The 23,319-nt window shown below is 36.2% G+C and overlaps 1 protein-coding gene across 23 annotated transcripts in view; it reads right to left on the reverse strand.

The window, feature by feature from the left end:
- TFDP2 (transcription factor Dp-2) overlaps positions 1-23,319 on the reverse strand; it is a 176,120-nt gene that overhangs the window by 61,916 nt on the left and 90,885 nt on the right. The window contains exon 3 of one of the 23 annotated variants that reach the window (XM_081301685.1): positions 3,734-3,802. The exons of 21 other annotated variants lie outside the window; for them this stretch is intronic. The gene's annotated coding sequence lies outside the window, so the exon portion shown is untranslated. Of the gene's footprint in view, positions 1-3,733; positions 3,803-19,018; positions 19,042-23,319 lie in introns of those variants that run through there. One more of the 23 variants, XM_081301689.1, reaches the window with a different exon arrangement.

A 23,319-nucleotide genomic window follows, 5' to 3' on the forward strand; every position in this document is an offset into this window, starting at 1 on the left:
AAACAAAGACTATAAATTTTTAGATAAAATAAAAAGCATTAAATCCAGAACTGAAAAGGAAAAGCATTAGTCCAGTTGATACCAAAAGAATTTAGAGAAAACTTAACAAATTTGACAAACTGATTCTAAAGCATATGTGAAAGAGTAAAGGCAGAGAACAGCCAAGGAAAATTTTTAAAGGAATAATGGGGCAGAGATGAACTTCAGCCAACCAGATCTCAAAAGGATTACAAAGTGGGGCTGGGGATGTGGCTCAAGCGGTAGCGTGCTCGCCTCGCATGCGTGCGGCCCGGGTTCGATCCTCAGCACCACATACCAACAAAGATGTTGTGTCCGCCAAGAACTAAAAAATAAATATTAAAAAATTCTCTCTCTCTCTCTCTCTCCCTTCACTCTCTCTTTAAAAAAAAAAGGATTACAAAGTTACAGTAATTGAAATAATGCGGTATTGTCAAAGCAGATAAAGGAATTGACAAAACAAACTGAAGTCCAGAAATTACTTCATTCACATATGAAAAATTTGTATGTAGTAAATTGGTATCTCAAACTGATGAAGAAAGAGCAAATTACTAGGACAAGTATTGTCCATGTGGACAAAAGAAACTTCAGGTTTCAGTTTCTCACCTTGTACAAAAATAATTTTATTTTAATAAAAATATCAAAAGCCATAAAAGCATTTGAAGAAAGACATATAGTATTTTTATAATTTGGGGATAAGGATGTTATAGAATTTAGAAATAGTAAAAGATTGATATATTGATCACTTTAAAACAAAAGTTTTGCCAGGCTAAGTGTAATCCCAGAGGCTCAGGAGGCTGAGGCAGAAGGATTGTGAGTTCAAAGCCAGCCTTAGCAAAAGCAAGGCAGTAGGGGCTGGGGTTGTAGCTCAGTGGTAGCGTGCTTGCCTAGCATGTGTGAGGCACTGGGTTCAATCCTCAGTACCACATATAAAAATCAATAAATAAAATAAAGGTATAAAAATACAATAACATTATTAAAAAAAAAAAAAAAAAGCAAGGCACTAAGCAACTCAATGAGACCCTGTCTCTAAATAAAATACAAAATTGGGCTGGAGATGTGGCCCAGTGGTCAAGCATCCCTGAGTTCAATCCCTGGTTCCCAAAAAATAAAAAGTTTTCTGTATAGCAAAGACCCAACAGACTTCAATAAAGATAGTCAAGCTGGTAAAGAAATTTGCAATTCATATATCATTACTATCCTTTAAAAATTATTATTATCCTTTAAAAAAATATTTAACCTCTCCTTATAAATCAGTAAGAAAAAGACAATAATCCAACATGAGAATATCTCAGTACACAAAGAAATACAGCGCCAGCGACGGCATAAGAGGTGCTCAACTTTACTCAGAAGGACACATTTAAATAGGTAACAAACACCCAGTCACCTGAAACTTCAGCCTGTTACAAGAGGTCAACCAAATCAAGTTCAAACAATTTTTCCTAATGTACTTGGCCTTAATTCATAACCCCTTTGCAGCAGAAGCCTGACACTGCCCCAAAACTAATTCCTGGCACTTGGTATATTTATTACAAACAAAAATTTTTAAGAGTTGCCTGGATTTTAGTTCTGAAATTTTCCTTAATTAACTAAATGAGATCAACCACCTGGGGAGTGACTAAAAAACACGCCAAATCTCAACACAGGCACACAACTTGGCTCAAATTCTATTTCAATTTCTTGAGTATCTGGAATCTTTTTGTTTTCCATTAAAATTATCTAGACGCCAAAGAGTTCTTTCTCTCAAAAATGTTTAAAAGGTTCAAGTTATAATTTATCACCTTGACTATGTCCTAAAATAAAACAATTCAGTAAATAATTTTGTCTGTATAATGCCAGTATAAATTCCTCTTTCACAGCACTGACTTTCTGAAAAAGATGATGATGATGATGATGATGATTTGCCTTAATTAGGGCTAGGAAAAACCTTCAGCCAAACCTTTATCACATCCTCCTAAAGTAACTAAGTTAGTAACTCAATGTAGGTAAGAATATGCTTTTTGATGGGCTCATAAATCTCTCAAATTAGAAATAGTGGGCTGTCCCATATGTACAGGTCTAGCTTCACAGCACAAGCTAACTCACAGCCCCAAATAACAGTTTAAAGTCATCTAGACTGTGGTAGTATGTTCGTCAAACTCACAAAGCTCTGGGCTATCAATTCTACTGTGTGTAAATTATATCTTAATTTTTTAAATGATGAGAAAAGTGACCTAGGTAAATTCATATCTATCAGTAAGATACCGATTACAGATTATGCCATCCTCTTGTTTTTCCTCGTCCGTTACCTCAGCTGGTACTTTCTAAATAAACAGTTCATCTACTTGTCTAAATTACATCTCTCATTACAGTCACTATTATTGTATTTTATTTAGTATATATTTACCTTATTCTTTATATTTACCTTATTCTTTATATTTACTTTTTGGTACCAGAATTGAACCCAGGGGTACTTGACAACTAAGTCACATCCCGAACCCTTTTAATTTTTTATTTTGAAATAGGGTCTTGCTAAGTTGCTTAAGGTCTCAATAAACTGGTGAGGCTGGCCTGGAAGCAATCCTCCTGCCTCAGCCTTCCCAGTCACTGGGATTACAAGTGTGTCCCTTTCAAAAGTTTTCTGTACCACTGCAACCTTTCTCCCTCAGATACAAAATTCTCATTAACACATAAAACATGGATTATTTCTTTCATCTCAAAAAACAAAACTTTTCTTGACCATGCAGCTACCACTCATTCTTACTGCTCTCTACAATGAAACTACTCACAAAATGAAATTCGTGACATTTCCACTTCTCCACTTCTAAGTTTCTCTTGAATCCCCTCCCATTTCCCTCTATAATTCCACTGAATAAGCTCTTGTCAAGATCATCCCCATGTTGCTGGACCTAATGGTCAAGTCTCAGCTTTTACCTTGATCACATTCTCTATTTGGCATGCAAGCCACCATCCCCTCTTGGTTTTCCTGCTAACCCACTGGCTCTGTTCCTTCTCAACTTGGTTTCTGGCTCCTCTTCTCCATTCAGGGATCCTTAAGTTCAGTCTTCCAACCTTTCCTGTCAAACTTTCCTCACTGGATGAGATCAACTACATCTCAGGGTTTTAGATACACTGAAAACTCCCATATATTTCTCTGGAGTAAACCTCCATCCTGAACTTCAGATTCACATATCCAGTTGTCTTCTCATATTTGCATTTTGAGGTCAAAAGATACCTCTAATTTAACACATCCAAAATCTAGCCCTTGAACACCCCTCTACCCACCCCCCCACACACACAGTACATCCAGAAACTGTCTTCTTCCACCTCTCTCCTCTTCTCAGGAAACATCAACTCTGTTCTTTGTTCATATCAAAAAGATCATGTTTCCTCATCTTTCTCTCATATCCCACATTCAAACCATTAATAAATCCTGTTGGCTCTGTCTTTAAAACACACCTTGAGCAAAACATTTCCCTCAGAATCCATACTACCACTCTGGTCAAAGGCTCTGGGTAAACTATTGCAATAACTCCCTGATTCACCTCCTGCTTGTGCATATTCTCACCCACAACTCGTTTCCATGCTAATACAGTAGTCACTGGACACATAAGACTACCGCGCACTTGAAATGCAGTTAGTGTAACTGAAGAACCTAAATTTTAAACTTATTTAATTTTATTACTTTAAATTTTAAGACTAGAGCAAAAGTATTTTTCCACTAAATACAACTTACCTGTTTTGGCAGTATTACATTTTACTTCACTGTTGAAGATTTAGTCATCTAAATTGTGATGTGCTTGCTCTAAGTGTAAAATATACATCAGATTTTGAAGACAAGACAAAAAAACTATATATAAAACTATAATAATTACTATCAGTAATAACATTAATATTAATAAAAATAATGTAGCACTAACAATAACGAATAACATTAATAATGTTTACATAGATTTCTTGTTAAATGATAATGTCTTGGGAAAATGGCTTGGCAAATGTTTGGGTAAATCAGAATCTATTCTTCTCAAAATAAAAAATAAAAAGGGCTGGGGATATAGTTCCAGGTAAAGTGCCCCTGGGTTAAATGCCCAGGACCAAAAAATAAAATAATAATAATAATCTATCCTTAAAATTAATTTTATGTGTACCTTTTTACTTTTCAAAATGTGACTACAAAAACATTTAGAATTATGGGCTGGGTGTGGTGGTGCTTGCCTGTAATCCCAGCAACTCAGGAGGCTGGGGCAGAAGGATTCCAGGTTCAAGCCTCAGCAATTTAGCAAGACGAAGTTCAGCAACTCAGCAAGACCCAGTCTCAAAATAAAAAATTAAAAAAGGACTAGGATTGTAGCTCAGTAAAAGTACCCCTGGATTCAATCCCCAATGCAACAAAGGAAGAAAATAAAACAAAGAGGGAGATAGAGAGAGAGGAAGAGGAGAGGAGGGGAGGAAAAGGAAAAGAAAACAAAATTTGGAACTATATCAGTGGCTCACATTATCCTACTGAACAGTACTATTCACCCTCCATGCGGCAACCAAGAGTGACCCTACCTGGGCTGGGGCTGGGCTCAGCCTTGGAGTGCTTGCCTCCCACATGTGAGGCACTGGGTTTGATCCTCAGCACCACATAAAAATTAATAAATAAAATAAAGGTATAGTGTCCCTCTACAACTAAAAAATAAATAAAAATAAAAAAGAGTGATCCTACCTATGGCTTCACAACTCAGTCAGCATAAGTCTTTATGCCCCATGTCATCTGTAGGCCTCCTTTCTAACCCTGTCACCTGTCAATTTCCCCTATGTCCTTCAGGTTTCCTCTCCAGACCCTACATGCCTTATTGCTACTTCAAGAATCGGCTCAGTTGTCAAGACACCAGAGATGTCTGAACACCCTATAATGAGCCCTTCCTAATTTACAAAGCTTTATTTTTCATCACACCACTTACTGCTGTATGAGAATGAATGAATACATAAATGTCTGTGTGTAAGTATATGATACAAACTCAAGAAACAAGAGTGTACAGTGAAAACTAAGTCTTCTATTCCCAACCACCACCAACCGTTTCCTGCCTTATTAAGAGCTACTGGTGGGCTGGGATTGTGGCCCAGTGGTAGAGCGCTTGCCTGGCACAAGTGAAGTATTGGGTTCTATCCTTAGTACCACATAATAAATAAAATGAAGTTAAGATGTCCACCTACAATTAAAAATATTTTTTTAAAAGAGCTACTGGGGGCTGAGATTGTGGCTCAGCGGTAGAGCACTTGCCTAGCACGTGTGAGGCCCTGGGTTCGATTCTCAGCACCACATAAAAATAAATAAATAAAATAAAGATATTGTGTCCAACTACAACTAAAAAATAAATATTAAAGAAAAAAAGAGCTACTGGTGTCAGTTCATATATAAGCTTCCAGAAATACTCCAGGTACACACAAACATGTCCAAAGACACCCTTTTTCTTTTTTTGGTAGAGAGGAGTACTGGGATTTAACCCAGATGTGCTTTATCACAGAGCCACATCCACAACTCTTTTTCTTTTTTTTTAATTGGTTGTTCAAAACATTACAAAGCTCTTGACATATCATTTTTCATACATTAGATTCAAGTGGGTTATGAACTCCCATTTTTACCCCAAATACAGATTGCAGAATCACATCAGAACCAGAGGGGAAGAGGACTTGTGGCAACGTCTGGCTGCATTTTTTACTTCCACCACAGAGGAGTGTTACTGGCATTTAAGTCCAGCATTTCTACAGTGCGGAGGTTGATGTTTCCGAGGACTCTACCTAATAACCTGTACATTACTACTTGTTGTCAGTCTGGTTGGTGGGAAGAGGCATCTGTCCTGTTCTGGTGTGAGTGCCAACCATGTTCCTTCCAATCTTTCTAGATGGTTCTTTTTTTTTTTATTGGTTGTTCACAACATTACAAAGCTCTTGACATATCATATTTCATACATTAGATTCAAGTGGGTTATGAACTCCCATTTTTATCCCAAATACAGATTGCAGAATCACATCGGTTACACATCCACATTTTTACATACTGCCATATTAGTAACTGTTGTATTCTGCTGCCTTTCCTATCCTCAACTATCCCCCCTCCCCTCCCCTCCCATCTTCTCTCTCTACCCCATCTACTTCATTTCTCTCCTTGTTTATTTTCCCATTCCCCTCACAACCTCTTATATGTAATTTTGTATAACAATGAGGGTCTCCCTCCATTTCCATGTGATTTCCCTTTTCTCTCCCTTTCCCTCCCACCTCATGTCTCTGTTTAATGTTAATCTTTTCTTCCTGCTCTTCCTCCCTGCTCTGTTCTTAGTTGCTCTCATTATATCAAAGAAAACATTTGGTATTTGTTTTTTAGGGATTGACTAGCTTCACCAAGCATAATCTGCTCTAGTGCCATCCATTTCCCTCCAAATTCCATGATTTTGTCATTTTTTAGTGCTGCGTAATACTCCATGGTGTATAAATGCCACATTTTTTTTATACATTCATCTACTGAAGGGCATCTGGGTTGGTTACACAGTCTAGCTATTGTGAATGATGCTACTATGAACATGGATGTGGCAGTATCCCTGTACTACGCTATTTTAAGGTCTTCAGGGAATAGTCCGAGAAGGGCAACAGCTGGGTCAAATGGTGGCTCCATTCCCAGCTTTCCCAGGAATCTCCATAATGCTTTCCAAATTGGCTGCACCAGTTTGCAGTCCCACCAGCAATGTACAAGAGTACCCTTTTCCCCACATCCTCGCCAGCACTTGTTGTTGTTTGACTTCATAATGGCTGCCAATCTTACTGGAGTGAGATGGTATCGATTTGCATTTCTCTGACTGCTAGAGATGGTGAGCATTTTTTCAGGTACTTGTTGATTGATTGTATGTCCTCCTCTGAGAAGTATCTGTTCAGGTCCTTGGCCCATTTGTTGATTGGGTTATTTGTTTTCTTATAGTCTAATTTTTTGAGTTCTTTGTATACTCTGGATATTAGGGCTTTATCTGACGTGTGAGGAGTAAAGATTTGTTCCCAGGATGTAGGTTCCCTATTTACCTTTCTTTTTGTTTCTCTTGCTGAGAAAAAACTTTTAAGTTTAAGTAAGTCCCATTTGTTGATTCTTGTTATTAACTCTTGTGCTATGGGTGTCCTATTAAGGAATTTGGAGCCCAACCCCACAATATGTAGATCGGAGCCAACTTTTTCTTCTATCAGGCACAGAGTCTCTGATTTGATATCAAGCTCCTTGATCCATTTTGAGTTAACTTTTGTGCATGGCGAGAGGAGGGGATTCAGTTTCATTTTGTTGCATATGGATTTCCAGTTTTCCCAACACCATTTGTTGAAGATGCTATCCTTCCTCCATTGCATGCTTTTAGCCCCTTTATCAAATATAAGATAGTTGTAACTTTGTGGATTAGTCTCTGTCTCCTCTATTCTGTACCATTGGTCCACCACCTGTTTTGGTACAAGTACCACGCTGTTTTTGTTACTATTGCTCTGTAATATAGTTTGAAATCTGGTATCGCTATACCACCTGATTCACACTTCCTGCTTAGAATTGCTTTTGCTATTCTGGGTCTTTTATTTTTCCATATGAATTTCATGATTGCTTTCTCTATTTCTACAAGAAATGCCGTTGGGATTTTGATTGGCACTGCATTAAACCTATAGAGAACTTTGGGTAATATTGCCATTTTGATGATGTTAGTTCTGCCTATCCATGAACAGGGTATATTTTTCCATCTTCTAAGATCTTCTTCTATTTCTCTCTTTAGGGTTCTGTAGTTTTCATTGTATAAATCTTTCACCTCTTTTGTTAGGTTGATTCCCAAGTATTTTATTTTTTTTGAGGATATTATGAATGGAGTGTTTTTCCTCATTTCCGTTTCAGAAGTTTTGTCGCTGATATACAGAAATGCCTTTGATTTATGCGTGTTGATTTTATATCCTGCCACTTTGCTGAATTCATTTATTAGCAGCACATGGATCCTTCTCAAAAATAGACCATATATTATGCGATAGGGCAACCCTCAGTAAATATAAAGGGGTGGAGATAATACCATGCATTTTATCTGATCATAATGGAATGAAACTGCAAATCAATGATAAAAGAAGGAAGGAAAAATCCTACATCACATGGAAAATGAACAATATGTTACTGAATGATCAATGGGTTACAGAAGACATAAAGGAGGAAATCAAAAAATTCAAAGAGATAAATGAAAATACAGACACAACATATCAGAATCTATGGGACACAATGAAAGCAGTTTTAAGAGGGAAATTCATCACCTGGAGGTCATTCCTCAAAAAAAGGAAAAACCAACAAATAAATGAGCTCACACTTCATCTCAAAGCCCTAGAAAAGGAAGAGCAAAGCAACAGCAAATGTAGCAGAAGGCAAGAAATAATTAAAATCAGAGCAGAAATCAATGAAATTGAAACAAAAGAAACTATTGAAAAAATTAACAAAACTAAAAGTTGGTTCTTCGAAAAAATAAATAAGATGACAGACCCTTAGCCATGCTAACGAAGAGAAGAAGAGAGAGAACTCAAATTACTAACATACGGGATGAAAAAGGCAATATCACAACAGATGCTACAGAAATACAGAAGACAATTAGAAATTATTTTGAAAACCTATATTCCAATAAAATAGAAGATAGTGAAGACATCGATAAATTCCTTAAGTCATATGATTTGCCCAGACTGAGTCAGGAGGATACACACAATTTGAACAGACCAATATCAATGGATGAAATAGAAGAAGCAATCAAAAGACTACCAACCAAGAAAAGCCCAGGACTGGATGGGTATACAGCAGAGTTTTACAAAACCTTTAAAGAAGAATTAATACCAATACTTTTCAAGTTATTTCAGGAAATAGGAAAAGAGGGAGCTCTGCCAAATTCATTCTATGATGCCAACTTCACCCTGATTCCGAAACCAGACAAAGACACCTCAAAGAAAGAAAACTACAGACCAATATCTCTGATGAACCTAGATGCAAAAATCCTCAATGAAATTCTGGCGAATCGGATACAAAGGCACATCAAAAAAATTGTGCAGGGCTGGGGATGTGGCTCAAGCGGTAGCACGCTTGCCTGGCATGCGTACAGCCCGGGTTCGATCTTCAGCACCACATATAAACAAAGTTGTTGGGTCCATCGAAAACTAAAAAATAAATATTAAAAATTCTTTCTCTCTCTTTCTCTCTCTCTCTCTTTAAAAAAAAAAAAATTGTGCACCATGATCAAGTAGGATTCATCCCTGGGATGCAGGGATGGTTCAATATACGGAAATCAATAAATATTATTCACCACATCAATAGACTTAAAGATAAGAACCATATGATCATCTCAATAGACGCAGAAAAAGCATTCGACAAAGTACAGCATCCCTTTATGTTAAAAACAAAACAATAGAAAAACTAGGGATAACAGGAACTTACCTCGACATTGTAAAAGCTATCTATGCTAAGCCTCAGGCTAGCATCATTCTGAATGGACAAAAGTTGAAGGCATTCCCTCTAAAATCTGGAACAAGACAGGGATGCCCTCTATCACCACTTCTATTCAATATAGTTCTCGAAACACTGGCCAGAGCAATTAGACAGACGAAAGAAATTAAAGGCATAAAAATAGGAAAAGAAGAACTTAAATTATCACTATTTGCAGATGACATGATTCTACACCTAGAAGACCCAAAAGGGTCTACAAAAAAACTACTAGAACTAATAAATGATTTTTTTTTTTTTTTTGGAAGTAGGGTGTCATTAAGTTGCTTAAGGCCACACTAAGTTGCTAAAGTTGGCCTTGATGAGATCCTCCTATCTCAGCCTCCCCAGCCACTGGGATTATAGGCATGCACCATCACACCCAGCAAAAATATCCTCCTTTTTTCCACACACATGGTTGAATACTATACAAATTTGCATGTTGCTTTTCTTGCAATGCTGTGTATCACAGATGTCTTTCCATATCTGTACACATATTACTGCCTTATTATTTATTCAGATACTAGATAGTATTCTCTTAGTTCTATTAGTTTACTTACTGAACCCTTCCTAATTAAAAGTTTTTAATACTAAGGAAACTGCTGGAGTGACATACACGTCTTTACCCACATTAGTTACACCAACTGGTTGTACCAATTTACCCTCCTTTTAGAAATGGATGACAGTGTCCATTTCCACATATCCTCATCAATTTAGCATATTATCATACATTTGCGGGGTTAATTTTTGTGTTAAAAATTATACATTTGGGTCTTATGCATCAGTTGATTTAGCTATACCTGCGGCAAATATTTTTCCCAATTTGCTTTAATATATAATTCTTTGCATATTTTATTAGAAAGCAGTCAATTTTATAAATATTTTTGCTTGTGACCTTTGTGTCAAACTTAAAAAGGGAGATGTTTAATATAAAAACAAATGTCAGAACAACTGCAGGCTTATTTATTTATTTTTGCTCCCCAACCTAGAAGTGCATATTATATTAGGACTTTTGTTGTTGTTGTTGTTGTTGTTTTTTGGTACCAGGGCACTCAACCATGGAGTCATATCTCCAGTCCTATTTTGTATTTAGAGACAGGGTCTCATTGAATTGCTTAACACCTCACTTTTTCTGAGGCTGGCTTTGAATTCACAATCCTTAGTCAATCCTTTGGTCCCAGTCTTCCAAGGCTCTGGGATTACAGACATATGCCACCTTGCCCGGCCCAGGACATGTTTTATTTTACTTTGAGGTTTTTTTTATTTCCAGTAGTAAATACTATTTTTACAAATTATCATTAGTTAGTACACACACTAAGATTTATTAAGCATCCCCTATGTTTTCTTATAATATTTTAATGTCTTCACTTAATATTGTAAATCCTTGTCATGGAATTTACTCCCCAGTCTAGGGACTGAACCCAGGAGTGCGCTATTACTGCTACATCTCTAGCCCTTTTTATTTTTTAATTTGGGTTTCTCTCACTAAGTTACCCAGGCAGCCTCAAAAATTTGTAGTCCTCCTGCCTCAGCCTCTCAAGTAGCTGGGATTACAGGCTGGCTTATAGTTGGTCATTTCTAATGAATAAATCACTCCCCATGCTGATATGAAATGCTCCTTAAGTTTACTTATTTGGATCAATTTATTGATTTTCTATTTAGCTCCACTCATCTGCCTAATTCATATGCCAGTACCACTTGTTTTTATTTCATTCATTATTAACATTTCTACCACAGAATGAGTCAGAAAAAGAAAGTTCAAGCACTTTTCCTTCCTTTACTACCCTTTTAACTACTATCTGTTAATAATTGTTGTAAAGGACATCAATTAGTTTCAAATACAGTACTAAGGAGGTCAGGTCACAAGTCAATTCTGGTATGGTCAATTTGTTCTGTGAAGAGAAAAGATTCCATAATCTTAAGACTGCATTTCTAATTCCAGCCAGCCATTTAGAAAGCAATGTGTATGTCTCTGAAAACAAAGTAGACTAGAAAAAAGGACATAGATATAGTTCAGGGGAGATCAATCACTTTCATTTAAAAAATAACTTAGTTCATATAATTCAATAGGACTATCTTCATAAATGAAACAGATGCTAATTACTCAAAATGGATTTGAAAAGAAAGTGAATCCAAAATGGACATACCAAAGCTTCGAGATACATAAGATACAGTATATTCTTATGTAATATTCACTCATGGGGTGGGAGTAAAGGTAAATACATAGTTTTTCTAGCTTCCTTCATTTTTATGTTTAGATATACTGCAAAATCATCTTCTTAGAAGACAGTTTTCATGGCATTTACTAAATAGTATAGCTATAATACACATTACCTATCTGCACATTTATCACTCTGTGCTCTATTTTGTTGCTTTTTTGTTTTCTTTTTGCAAAAAGTCACCCCAAGTTACATTCCCAGCCTATTTTGTAACATTTGTACTCAACATGTTCATCAAAGTTCTAGGATTAAACCTGCATGCAATCATCATTATTATATTTTGATCTTGCATGATCACAATAGCACCATAATTAAGAGGGGGTAAGAAAATGAAGATCAAAGTTCATGGTATCTCCAGGCATTGTGATTAAAGTGACCTCTGGAACCTCCCCCTCAGTGTACAGTTTCAAAATGGAAATCAAGCATCCTACCATGCATAGATAAGGATAGAAGATCTGAAAGGTCGCCCTATATGTCAAAACCATGGAAGCAAAAGCCTGGGTGTTTTTGCAGCTGTTGCAGCACAGGAAGTGCTCAAGATTCCCCCAAATGGGGCCACTGTTGAGGTTGGATCTGGAATGTCCTCCAGGGCTTAGGTGTGGAAGGCTTGATCCCTAATACTGGAATATTCAGAGGTGGGGCTTTGGAGAAGCAGATCTTGAGGGCTCTGATTCATCAACAGATTGATCTACTGGGGGGTTTATCACTGAACAAACTATTGGGAGATGGTGGAAACTATAGGAGGTGGGGCCTAGCAGGAGGAAGCAGGTCCCTGGGGCCTGAGTACCTCTTGTTCCAAGCCACTGGTGGCACACTCTGCTTTCTGGCTGCCAGGAGGTGAGCAGCTCTGCTCTGCAGTGCTCTCTGTCATCAAGTTCTGCCTCAACGCAGGTCCAGACACAAAGGAGCCAAGTGAACACATAATAAAACTTCGGAGTCCGTGATCTTTCCTCCTCTAAGCTGACTTTCTCAGGTGGGTTGTCAGTGGTGGAAAGTTAACTAACACAGACACCCAGCCAGAACCTACCTGTCCATGAACCAAGGAAAGGACCCTTAAAAGGCCCTAATAAGTAGCAGCTCTGTAGCTCAAAGGTCACACTTCCTCAGGGCTGGGTTGTAGCTCAGTGGTAGAGGGCTTGCCTGGCATGTGTGAGGCACTGGGTTCGATTCTTAGCATCGCATATAAATAAATTAAAAATAAAGGTTCATTGACAACTAAAAATATTTTTTAAAAAGGTCATACTTCCTGAAGGGATCCACACATTTTATTTCAGACTTTCTTATATACCTACTTTTCATAAAAAGATCCCATCTGTTCTTTTAGCTTTGGTAAGCAATTTTCCTTGAAGGATATCTTTTAAAATAACTATCTAGCTCCCCTTTTCTCTTGTATCTACAGCCATAAATGTTCTGGATGCTTCAGTTTGAAGAGAGAAAAAGTTCTTTATCTTCCCACATGCCAAGATTTAAACAGTGCTTCTTCATTTCTTAAGCAAATTTCTTAATTCTAGCTATGGTGTTTGGACTATTTTAATTGGGTTCATTTAGTTCATTAAACCTCAAAGCTAAAATACCTTAGAAGTAATTTAGTCCCTCCTCACTAAATCTCTTGCGAGAACAATCTCTCTCTCTCTCTCTCTCTCTCTCTCTCTCTCTCTCTCTCTCTCTGTATACATATACATACACAAACTTTTTTTTAACGTTTAGTTATAGATCTTCATTCATTGACTGCAGGAGAACATCAACATTCTAATTAAGGTGTTTTTAAAGTATCACAAATGGTATAATGAATTCTGTTATGTATAATTATAATGCACCAATGAGGGCTGGGGTTGTGGCTCAGTGGTAGAGCGCTCGCCTAGCATGCATGAGGCACGGGGTTGGATACTCAGCACCATATAAATGTAAAATGAAGATATTGTGTCCACCTAAAACTAAAAAATAAATTTTTTTTAAAAATAATGCACCAATGAATAATAAATTAAAATAAGAAAATAAAAGTATCTAAAAAACAATAGCAAGGGCACATTAATGCAGGAGAATTTAGCCAATATGCCTCAGAGTTTCAAACAAATATCTGGAATCAAAATTTGCTATCTACTCACTGCTTTCTTTTACATCTAATTTGAATTATCTACTTTCTCCTATCTAGGGGTGGGGGTGTAAGGGGATGATATAGTGGTAACTCTGCTAGCACTTTTTGGCAACCCCAATGAGCAGAAAGTAACATTCTGCTGTATTAAGTATGATGGTTTTACAATTGTGACTGTGGTTTGCTAAGTACATTTGTGACACTGTGGATTATGATACACTTTTTTTTGTTGTTGTTATTGTTACCTTGTTCAGTCAAGGAAATCTTTTAATTCTTAATTTTCTCATTTCTCTTCCATTTGCCTAATTAAAATTTTCTATTTTTGGACAACATATCTTCTGATTAATAGTTTAGTAAGTTTACTATATGCCCTCAAAAAATTTGGTTCTTCCACTGCTTTGGAGCCAATTCTTCCCAAACATGCCTGGTCACAGCATGCACTGGAAGGCGTAAGGCCTCCCGTATTCAAAATACATGCTGCCAGGCTCCATGACAGATGGCTCAAGAATCAGAAACTAGGTGGAAATTCATACTGCTAACAAGTGCCTCACATGATTTTTGTAATCAGCAAGACTGCTTCAAATTCTGTTTTTCTTGGTTTAAATTGAGGAATTAATAGAGTATAAGTAGACTTTTTCTACTACACTGAACTTACTTTTCATTTTAAAAAGAGAAAGGGCTTTCTTCAATCTCTTCTACAGATGTCCTAATTTCTCCCTTTCCATCCCTCCAACCCCTGCAGTGCAGTGGACTGAACCTGGGGCCTCACATGTGCTAGGCAGCTGTCTATCACTGAGCTACATCCCTAGACAGATGTTGTCTTTTCTTAATGTTTAGTCCATTTTCAACCTCTACTTTTAGCTCTGTCACCACAGCCAATACACCCACCAGATGGCAAGTACACATTGTTTACAGGCCTAGTAAAAGGGAACAAGAAGAAAGCAGCACATTTTTATCTCACACTAACAGACACTGAGTGGCTGGAATAGATCAAGGGAGTTGGGCGCAACCACAGGATCAGAATTTATGAGTATTAAAGAGTGCTTAATTAGAAGTCATTCCCATGAAGAAACTCTCAACCCATTGTTAGATGGTAAACAGACAGTATTAATGAATACATCATTTTAAATTTATAGTCAAGTGAGATACTCTTCTAGTATATATAAAAGGTGACAATGACTACAAATAGATCTTAAAAAGTTGGAGATTCTTAAGTAAGTGTGAAACTTTAGAATACACACACATAGACCAAGGAATATCCACGAATTAAAGAGGTTCAAAACCATTCTTTTCCATAGAAAAATTTTTAAAAAGAGGATTACTTGTACATTACCAAACTAAGTACAAGTAGCTCATTCAAAATTGCAGTAAGGTATTGATGTTCTATTTGTGATGCTACCTAAATTTTAAAAAAGATGATGAATAGCAAGGAATCTTAGTTAGATATCCATGTCAGCCAAACCTTCTTGTATTAAAAATTAATCCACTAAAATATTTTTACAAGCATTTAGTTTTTTTGTTTTTTGTTTTGAATAAATAAGCTCTGTGTCTACCAGGCAAAAAGTGCTCAGTTACTGTTTTGTTGTTGTTGTTGTTTTCCCCATTTTCTGTCACACAAACTGTCAAGAGAGTTGTCAAATTTTCACCACAGGTAAGCAAAGTGCCAAAACCAAATTTCCCTGTTGATGGTCTCCAGCCTTGGAGCTACCATCTAAAAATTTAATAGAAAACTGGTTGCTTGAAACCTGAGAGGAAGAAACAATGTTCTTACACAATAGGTTCTTGGACCTGTGCAAAACCAGCTAACTAGGCCTGGGGTTGTGGCCCAGTGGTGGAGCGCTTGCCTAGCATCCATGAGGTTCGATCCTCAGTACCACATAAAATAAATAAACATATTGTGTTTATCTACAACTAAAAAAATGTATTTTGAAAAATGCTAACTGATAATATACCCGAAGCACTGTATTCAAACTGTTTTGCTTACTCCTGAACAGTGCAAAAGAGTTTCTTTTTGTTGTTGTTATTGTTTTCAGAAAAATACAGGCATCAAACAAATCTTCCCTCTTATTCCCACTCTGAAGACGAAAAATGTCTAAGTAGTCATTAATTATTTCTAATTGCATACGTATATGTAAGGCAGAGAGAACACCAACATGCTGCTCTGCAAGTGTCTGACTTTTGGATAATGAATAGGTTAGACACAGATTCCCAAAAAAGATCTGAGTTTTCCGCTCAAGTATTCACATACAAAGGAAGACTCACAGGTACCTCGCTCCTGAAATCTTCTTTCATTATATATTTTAAATAGTGATATCAATTGTAATAGAAAGTATCTATTAAAATTAGTTATTTAGGAATTACCTCTCCGTAGTAGCTGAATTTTGAAATATTTTTGTTTTGTTTTTTCTTCAGATACTGCTGACCCATTTCTAGGTATCAACTTGCTTGCTTGGTTTCTCATATAGAGAGTAGAAATTCACAGTATAATAGAAATTGGTCTGTCACATAAGACATATATCTACACTATAATAAAAATGCATGCATGTTTGTTTTTCCACCATAATTTGAATACACACAATGATTCCATGATCATTTACATCAAAAGAGATAGTGGGAATTCATTTTAAAATAATTGGAACTGACTTGTTCTTAATTTCTTAATTTGATACTTTCTTAATTTGAAGGATTAACAGACCCAACTGTTTCTGTATTGCTATGGCTGGTGTTCTGTCTTCCTTGATAAGTTACTTCTGTCCTGTTTACATTTATAATAGAAATGACACACATCTTTGATAACTACAAACCATGATGCTATCATAGTTACATATCCTACTTGGGGTTACCAATTTTTTTAAGGCTGTCTATTCCATCAAAATTTACATTCTTGGGTCAAAATTGTAAAAGTTTTTACTTGAGTCAAATGTAAAAATTCCTTTTAAACTACACATGAGCTATTTTGCTTCTCTTAGGAAAGAAACTAAACTGCTACATGTTGCTATTCCTTAAAAAAGCAAAATTTATATAGATTTAGAATCTTAAATCTTAGAGCCAAAGAAATTTTTAATAATTGCTTGACAGTTGATGTCTTTTGCAGTCTTTTTAGACCAATTAAATATTTAGAAAACTGTATAATATTTGACCCATACAATTTTAACTACAGCTTGAAGAATATTTTTGGCTGGTATATTTCGCTACTAATTTTACAGTGAGAATGTGGCAGGAATGTAATAGAGACCTAATATGTGCATGATCTGAGGTTCAGCACTGATTTTTCAAGAGCTAACTTCAAGAAATGCATAAAGTTGCAATGTGTATAAATGCAAACTGTACAAGAGCACAGCACTTCTCTTTGTGTCACTTGTAAAAGGAGAGGATTTTACTTTACTCATTATGAATTCCACACATTCAAAAGCTATTTCTTAAAAATTTTGACTGCTTTCATTATACACACATTGCTTCCAGGCTCTTCTCTCCTGCTCTTTCCAAAATCCCCCTTTCTATCAGCAACCAATCTAAGCTTATAATCTTTCTTTTTAGAGGCAAACTACAATGTATCATTTCAGTTACACCCAAAATATTTCTCCCACATTTCTTATTTGAAGGTCTTTGGGACAAGTCTCACATTTTCCATAGAAAAGGAAATGATCTATTAATGTATGCAACTGACGTTTCGTAATTCAATTTTATTTTAAGCCTCTGTACCTACTGTATAATTACAAAGATTTTGCAACCTATTTCCTATCTATTTTCATGGCCTAGGTTTTTAAAAAATATTAAATGATCTAATGATCCACTTTTCCACAACTTAAATGCACCAAAATTAACTTTCTTACATTTTCATTATACACAATTTTGAAGATGTTTTTAAAAGCCTCTTTTTGTTTATCTAAATGCTGAGTTTGAAATGCTGAACATAAAAGAATAAATTTAAAATAATTTCTAAATGGCTGTTTTATTTATTCACTGATTAAGTCAGATTTATCTCTCACACACACCCATTCCAGCTACTGCCAGTTTTGAATGAAACAACCTCAATTGTAACAGAAGAAACATCTGTTGCTTTTTTCTTCACCAGGGCTTTCCTAACTGAAAGAAAGGCTCTCCGCCTGACCTCCTCTCCCACTCTCCCTCCCCACCCACACCAAGTTCCTTACAACTTTAAGTAAATGCATTATTTAAAATATTACTGCATCTATTAAAAATGTTATAGCCTATTCAGAAACATTCACATCCTTATTAAAGTTCCAAAAAGACCTAATGCCATATACATTTAAAAACAAATAAACAAACAAACAAACATGTGCCTGATAAAATACAAATTGTAACTAAAATGCAGACTTCAAGGGTATACTTGAAATGATCAACTCAATCAAGTTGTCACACATTCCTGCCTCACTAAGAATTGTTTAGGTATAAGATTTTCGTCACAGTATCCACACTCATATAGCATCTTGCATGCTATATTTTCTTTGCCAATCCAAGGCTAACATAATGGCAGTCACTACCCCAAGAGGCAGACACCAAATGGTGCCACCCACACTCTCACACTGTGCCTCATAATAAACCATAAAGCAGTGGAATGCACCGGCCCCTTTATGAGCAAACAATGCCTGAGCTTCATTAGAATACAGCTGACATTTTCAAAGCACAAATACTTTGAAGAAAAATGTACAAGGGGAAAAAAAAAAAAGAAAGAAAGGAACGAAACAGCTATAAAAGCTGAAATATTTTCCAAGTGTCAGGTTGATCCAAGGACCTGAGGGAGCATATTTTGCTGTTGACAATTTAAAAGTTTTCATAAATGGGAAAAAATATTTAATAAGATTAAAGCTTATTTAATTAACTATTGGAAAAAAAATGAAAGTAAAAACTATCACCTGAATTGCTTTCACAAGTAATGAATATGAAGTACCCATAAACGTATTGTATCTTCAACTGCTTCTTTAGTTCCTGAATGAAGAAAACTGAGCTCCAGAATTATTTGCACATTTTAATTAATTTATATAAGTAACAGGGATAAACCAGGCTAACTCTACCCCTCCCCCCCACCCCCCACCCCCATACCCTGTAGTTTTTCTGACTGCAACCAGCAAGGACGTCTTGAAATCAGCATGCTACTGGCTATTTTTCAATTCAACACTGCTGCTACTAAAAGAATATAAAATAAACACTGTAAAAACTCTCAGCAATAAGAAACAAACTGATCTCTCTTACCTGGTCTAAGGAAGCATGCCTCTCACTGCAGTACCAACAACACTCCACAGTCTTTGTTACCATTCAGTGGAAACTTGAGACTGTGTCAGGCGTAAGCAATCGAGCTCAGAAAAGCTCAATTTAAAATACTTCTCATAAAACTAAAAAGATGCTCAAGAAAACTATATGGCTAGCTGGCTTTGGAACACATATGAATATTATTTAATGTAACAAAGATACTTCAAAAGAAACTGAAAGTACAGATCTAAGCAATGAAGGGGCTTTTCTATGCTTTCTTATCAACCGAAAAGGCTTTTTTAATATTAAAAAAAAATGCTTAAAGTAAAGGTGGTGAATGATAAATCGTCTAACTCTAAGCTAACATTTTTCTAAATATCACTTGAATTTCAACTAGTTTAAAAATAAGATTAACTTACTCATAAAACCTGCATAATTCGAATTATGCATGTCAGGGTATTTGCTGGCTCCCAAAGCAGTCACAAAACAGGAGACCTTAATATATCTTGAAAGTAGAGCAAAAAAGCACCATGAGTTTCAGGGAAAACAAGAGGAGAAACTCTTGAAAAACTAGTTGGGGCTTTTTGAACCTATAATGACTGCCCAGCTCTTGGGAAAGAAAAAAAAAAAAAAGTCCTGGTCCTGCCCCCTGAGATAGGAGGCCATGCTTCAACGCCAAAGTGAATGACAGGCCCATTTCTGATATCAACAAAGAGCAGCTTAGTTGTGCTCTATTTTTTTTTTTTCCATTTTTCCCACACAGTTAGAAGTTTAAAATTTTCAGATTAGTCCCTTTATATCTCCCTTTAGGGTTAAGTACCTTTTCCCATTTTTCTCCAGAGGGAATGTAATTATATTGTCCTAGTTTTTTTTAATGATTAATTAAGATTACATATCTAATCATCTTATTCCGTTTTCCTAGGCATGAAGGTGAATAAAAGAAGATCTCTTAAGTTCCTTTCCAAATCTATTCTTTGCAATGTCAGATAAACATATCACTGATTATCAAATACTAGTAAGTTTTTCCTGCATCCTGGTATGTAGCACAAGTAAAAACAAAAACTAGACAACTTTAAAGACAAGGCAACTGAAATAATAAAATTTTCAACTAGTTAGATGTAAAAAATAACCAACCAAAGTACATAGCCTTGATTTCACAAATTCATAACAATAAACACCTCAATTCACAACATGTTATTTACTGAATACTCTGTACAAGCCAAGCACTGTTTTGGGACCTGGTGATATAGTACTGGACACAGCAGACAAAAGCCAGACAAAAATCCCCGTCTTCAGTGAGCTTATTAGCTTATATCTGAGTTCCCAGTGAGTACAACTATCGTAGATAATGAAGATGGTTTTCCTTCTTTGACTAGTTACCACCTAAACTAAAATATTCCCTTTTCAAAGTGTGTCTCCACAGTAGTTCCAGGAAGGCAAGCAAGTGTTTTATGCTTTGTCAGTGTTGTATCCCCAGTGTCTAAAACAGCACCTGTTAGACACTCAAATCCACACTGAAGGAAAAGTTTTTCCTCTACCTTTTCCTTGGTTAACATATATTACACTTATGTGCAAACAGAAACACTGACAACATGTGTGCAGGGTGTAAATTAAATTGAGTTGTAAGAAGAGGAAAACAAGAAAAAATAAGTAAATTGAGTTGGAAACACATGTTAGTTTAAACAAAATTGAAAATAAGCCCTTCAGAGCCTTGTATCTTGTCATATTCTAAAACATTTTCACTATCAGATGTGAGTCCACTATAATATTTGAATAAATAATTCAATTAAGATTTTATAAACTAAGTTTTTGTGGACAATCGGATTTTAGAAGGGCTTTTTAAAAAACATTTATCTTTTAATTATAGGTAGATACAATATCTTTATTTCATGTGATGCTGAGGATTGAACCCAGTGCCTCGCACATGCTAGGTGAGCACTCTATCTCTGTGCCACAATCCCAGCCCCTAGAAGAATTTGGGGGGAGGGGAGTAGGAGGATGAGGAGGAAGGAGAAGAAAAAGAAGAAGAAACAACTTGGAAATTATATAGAATCTTATCAGTTTGTGTATTAAAATATTACATATTTTTACCCATTTACAGTCTAGAAATATTTCTAAATTCCCCACCATTCGTAGTAATTTCGCCAGATGATTTTTTTTTTTCTTTTAACAAAGAAAATAAGTGCACATCTCTAATCTGTCAGATCATCCAGAAGTCCTGGCCTGTAGCACCCAAGGCCAGAGTGTTCAGGAATTAGATGTGGTTACATCTATACTTGTTATATTCTCAAAAGAAAGTTACACTCTAAATTGCAAACCATCCTCCTCCCTCCTCATGCCCTTCCCCCTCTAGTGATTACAAGTTCAAATATAAACTACCTGGTATATATTTTAATAATAAACCTAACAGCAACCCAAGTTCAGGAAGGACATGAGATAATTTAGGTCAAGCAATGAATAAGTTGGGCCAAAGCAGGATTCCACTGTTCCTGAAGGAACAATTTTCCTTCTCCCATTCTTCCCTTCAACAAATGCTCACTGAGCACATGTTATATATCAGGCACTGAACTAAGCAGCATGTGATCTGCTATCACAGGTATGACCTTCAACCTACCTCTATTGCTCCACAATCCCTCTTCCTGCTTGCCTTCCATCCCAGTGCCTTCTCCAGTCCCAGTGTTGACTCTCCCTGCCCTTCAATCTACTGCTTTTCTCGGCAGGCAACATAATCATGACCTTTTATTTTCCTTTACAAGTGTATGACACAGTATGGGAAATGCACAGGACTTCCCATTGTCATAATAAAGTATATCTTATCTAGATCCTCTCAAACAATTTTCACTTAATCATATAAAGAAAATCCATTCAAATATGCTATTAATTACCACTACTGGTTAATTAGAAACACCAAAAAGGGACCAGCATTCTCTTTAGTCTGGAACTTACTGATCAAATATTCACCACCACGAGCAACACATTTATGATTCTATAGGCAGAAATGACACTATGATAGCATAATGATAGTTTTATTTAGCCAATATCAGCTATCTACAAGACCAATATGATGTTGAGTGGAAATTAGCTGTTCTGTGCCTATACCTACATGTTCAAGTAAAAGGATTCATCTTCTTGACAAGTACAAAACCTACAGCAAAGGGCTCCTGCTAGAACTTGCAAGGTATATACTATTTCTTAAAAATAATGCATAGTAAACAGCTTCAGCTTTGCTTGCTCTTCTTCCTATTTTTAATCTTTAAATACAAATAGATGTTTTTTCAAGGTTCTGTGTGAAGTTTGCTATTGTTGAATCTGGAATGCCATCCAAAGGGTTGGTTTCCAGTCCATAAACATACCAAGTGATAGAACTTTTAAGATATGCAGCCTAGTGGGAGGTTTTAGGTTACTGAGAATGTGCCCTGGAAGGGGACTGAGGGATGCCAGTCTCTCTTTCCATGCCCAGGCATGAAGTGAATAGGTCTCCTCCACCACATGATCCCACCATGGTGTACTGGGTCACCACAGGCACAAAGCAATAGGACTGATGATCATTAATCTCCAAAACTGTGAGCCATACAAACCTTTCCTCTTCTGAAGTTCATTTATCTCAGATATTTGTTATAGTAACAGAAAGCTGACTAACACAACAATTTTTTCTTCCAAGACTTACACAGCCTCTTTGGAAGATAATGATTTCTATAGTTTTATTCTTCTATGTGGATGACTAAAAAAATTATACATCTAGCCCTGTCATTTTCTGTTCTGTTCTGCTCTAAATTCTTATTTACAATTGCCTACTGGTCATTTCTGTCTGCATACCCCATAATCTCAACTTGACTTCTTCAGTATTCAAATTCTTGTCTTCCTTCCCAAACCAGCACCTCCTCATATGTTCCCTGACCTTGTTAAAGGAGCATTGACATTCAGAACAGAAAGTAATTTTCTTCTTAGCTAATCCTCATCCTCCAATGCTCCCACTGTTTCCAATTTTTTTAAACACATATCATTCTTCTACCTTAAAAATAAAAGAAATGAGAAATACAACCTCTGATGGTCACCCAATGTCTAGAGCTATGCTATCCCAAATGGAGGCCTTATCCTTATGCAGCTATTAAGTTTAAATTGATTAAAATTAAATAAAAGTTAAAATTCAATTCCCAGTCACAAGCCCCAAGGCAAGTGTTCTTTAAGGCCACATGTGGTTAGCATGACAATTTGGAATAACCAGGAGCTCCAGAAGCAAAGGAAGCCACTGTAACCACTATCAAATGCTCACACATTAGAAAGATCAGGAACAGCAGGAAAAT

This window comes from Spermophilus citellus, assembly GCF_964194105.1.
Source record: "Spermophilus citellus genome assembly, chromosome: 7".
NCBI lineage: Eukaryota > Metazoa > Chordata > Mammalia > Rodentia > Sciuridae > Spermophilus > Spermophilus citellus.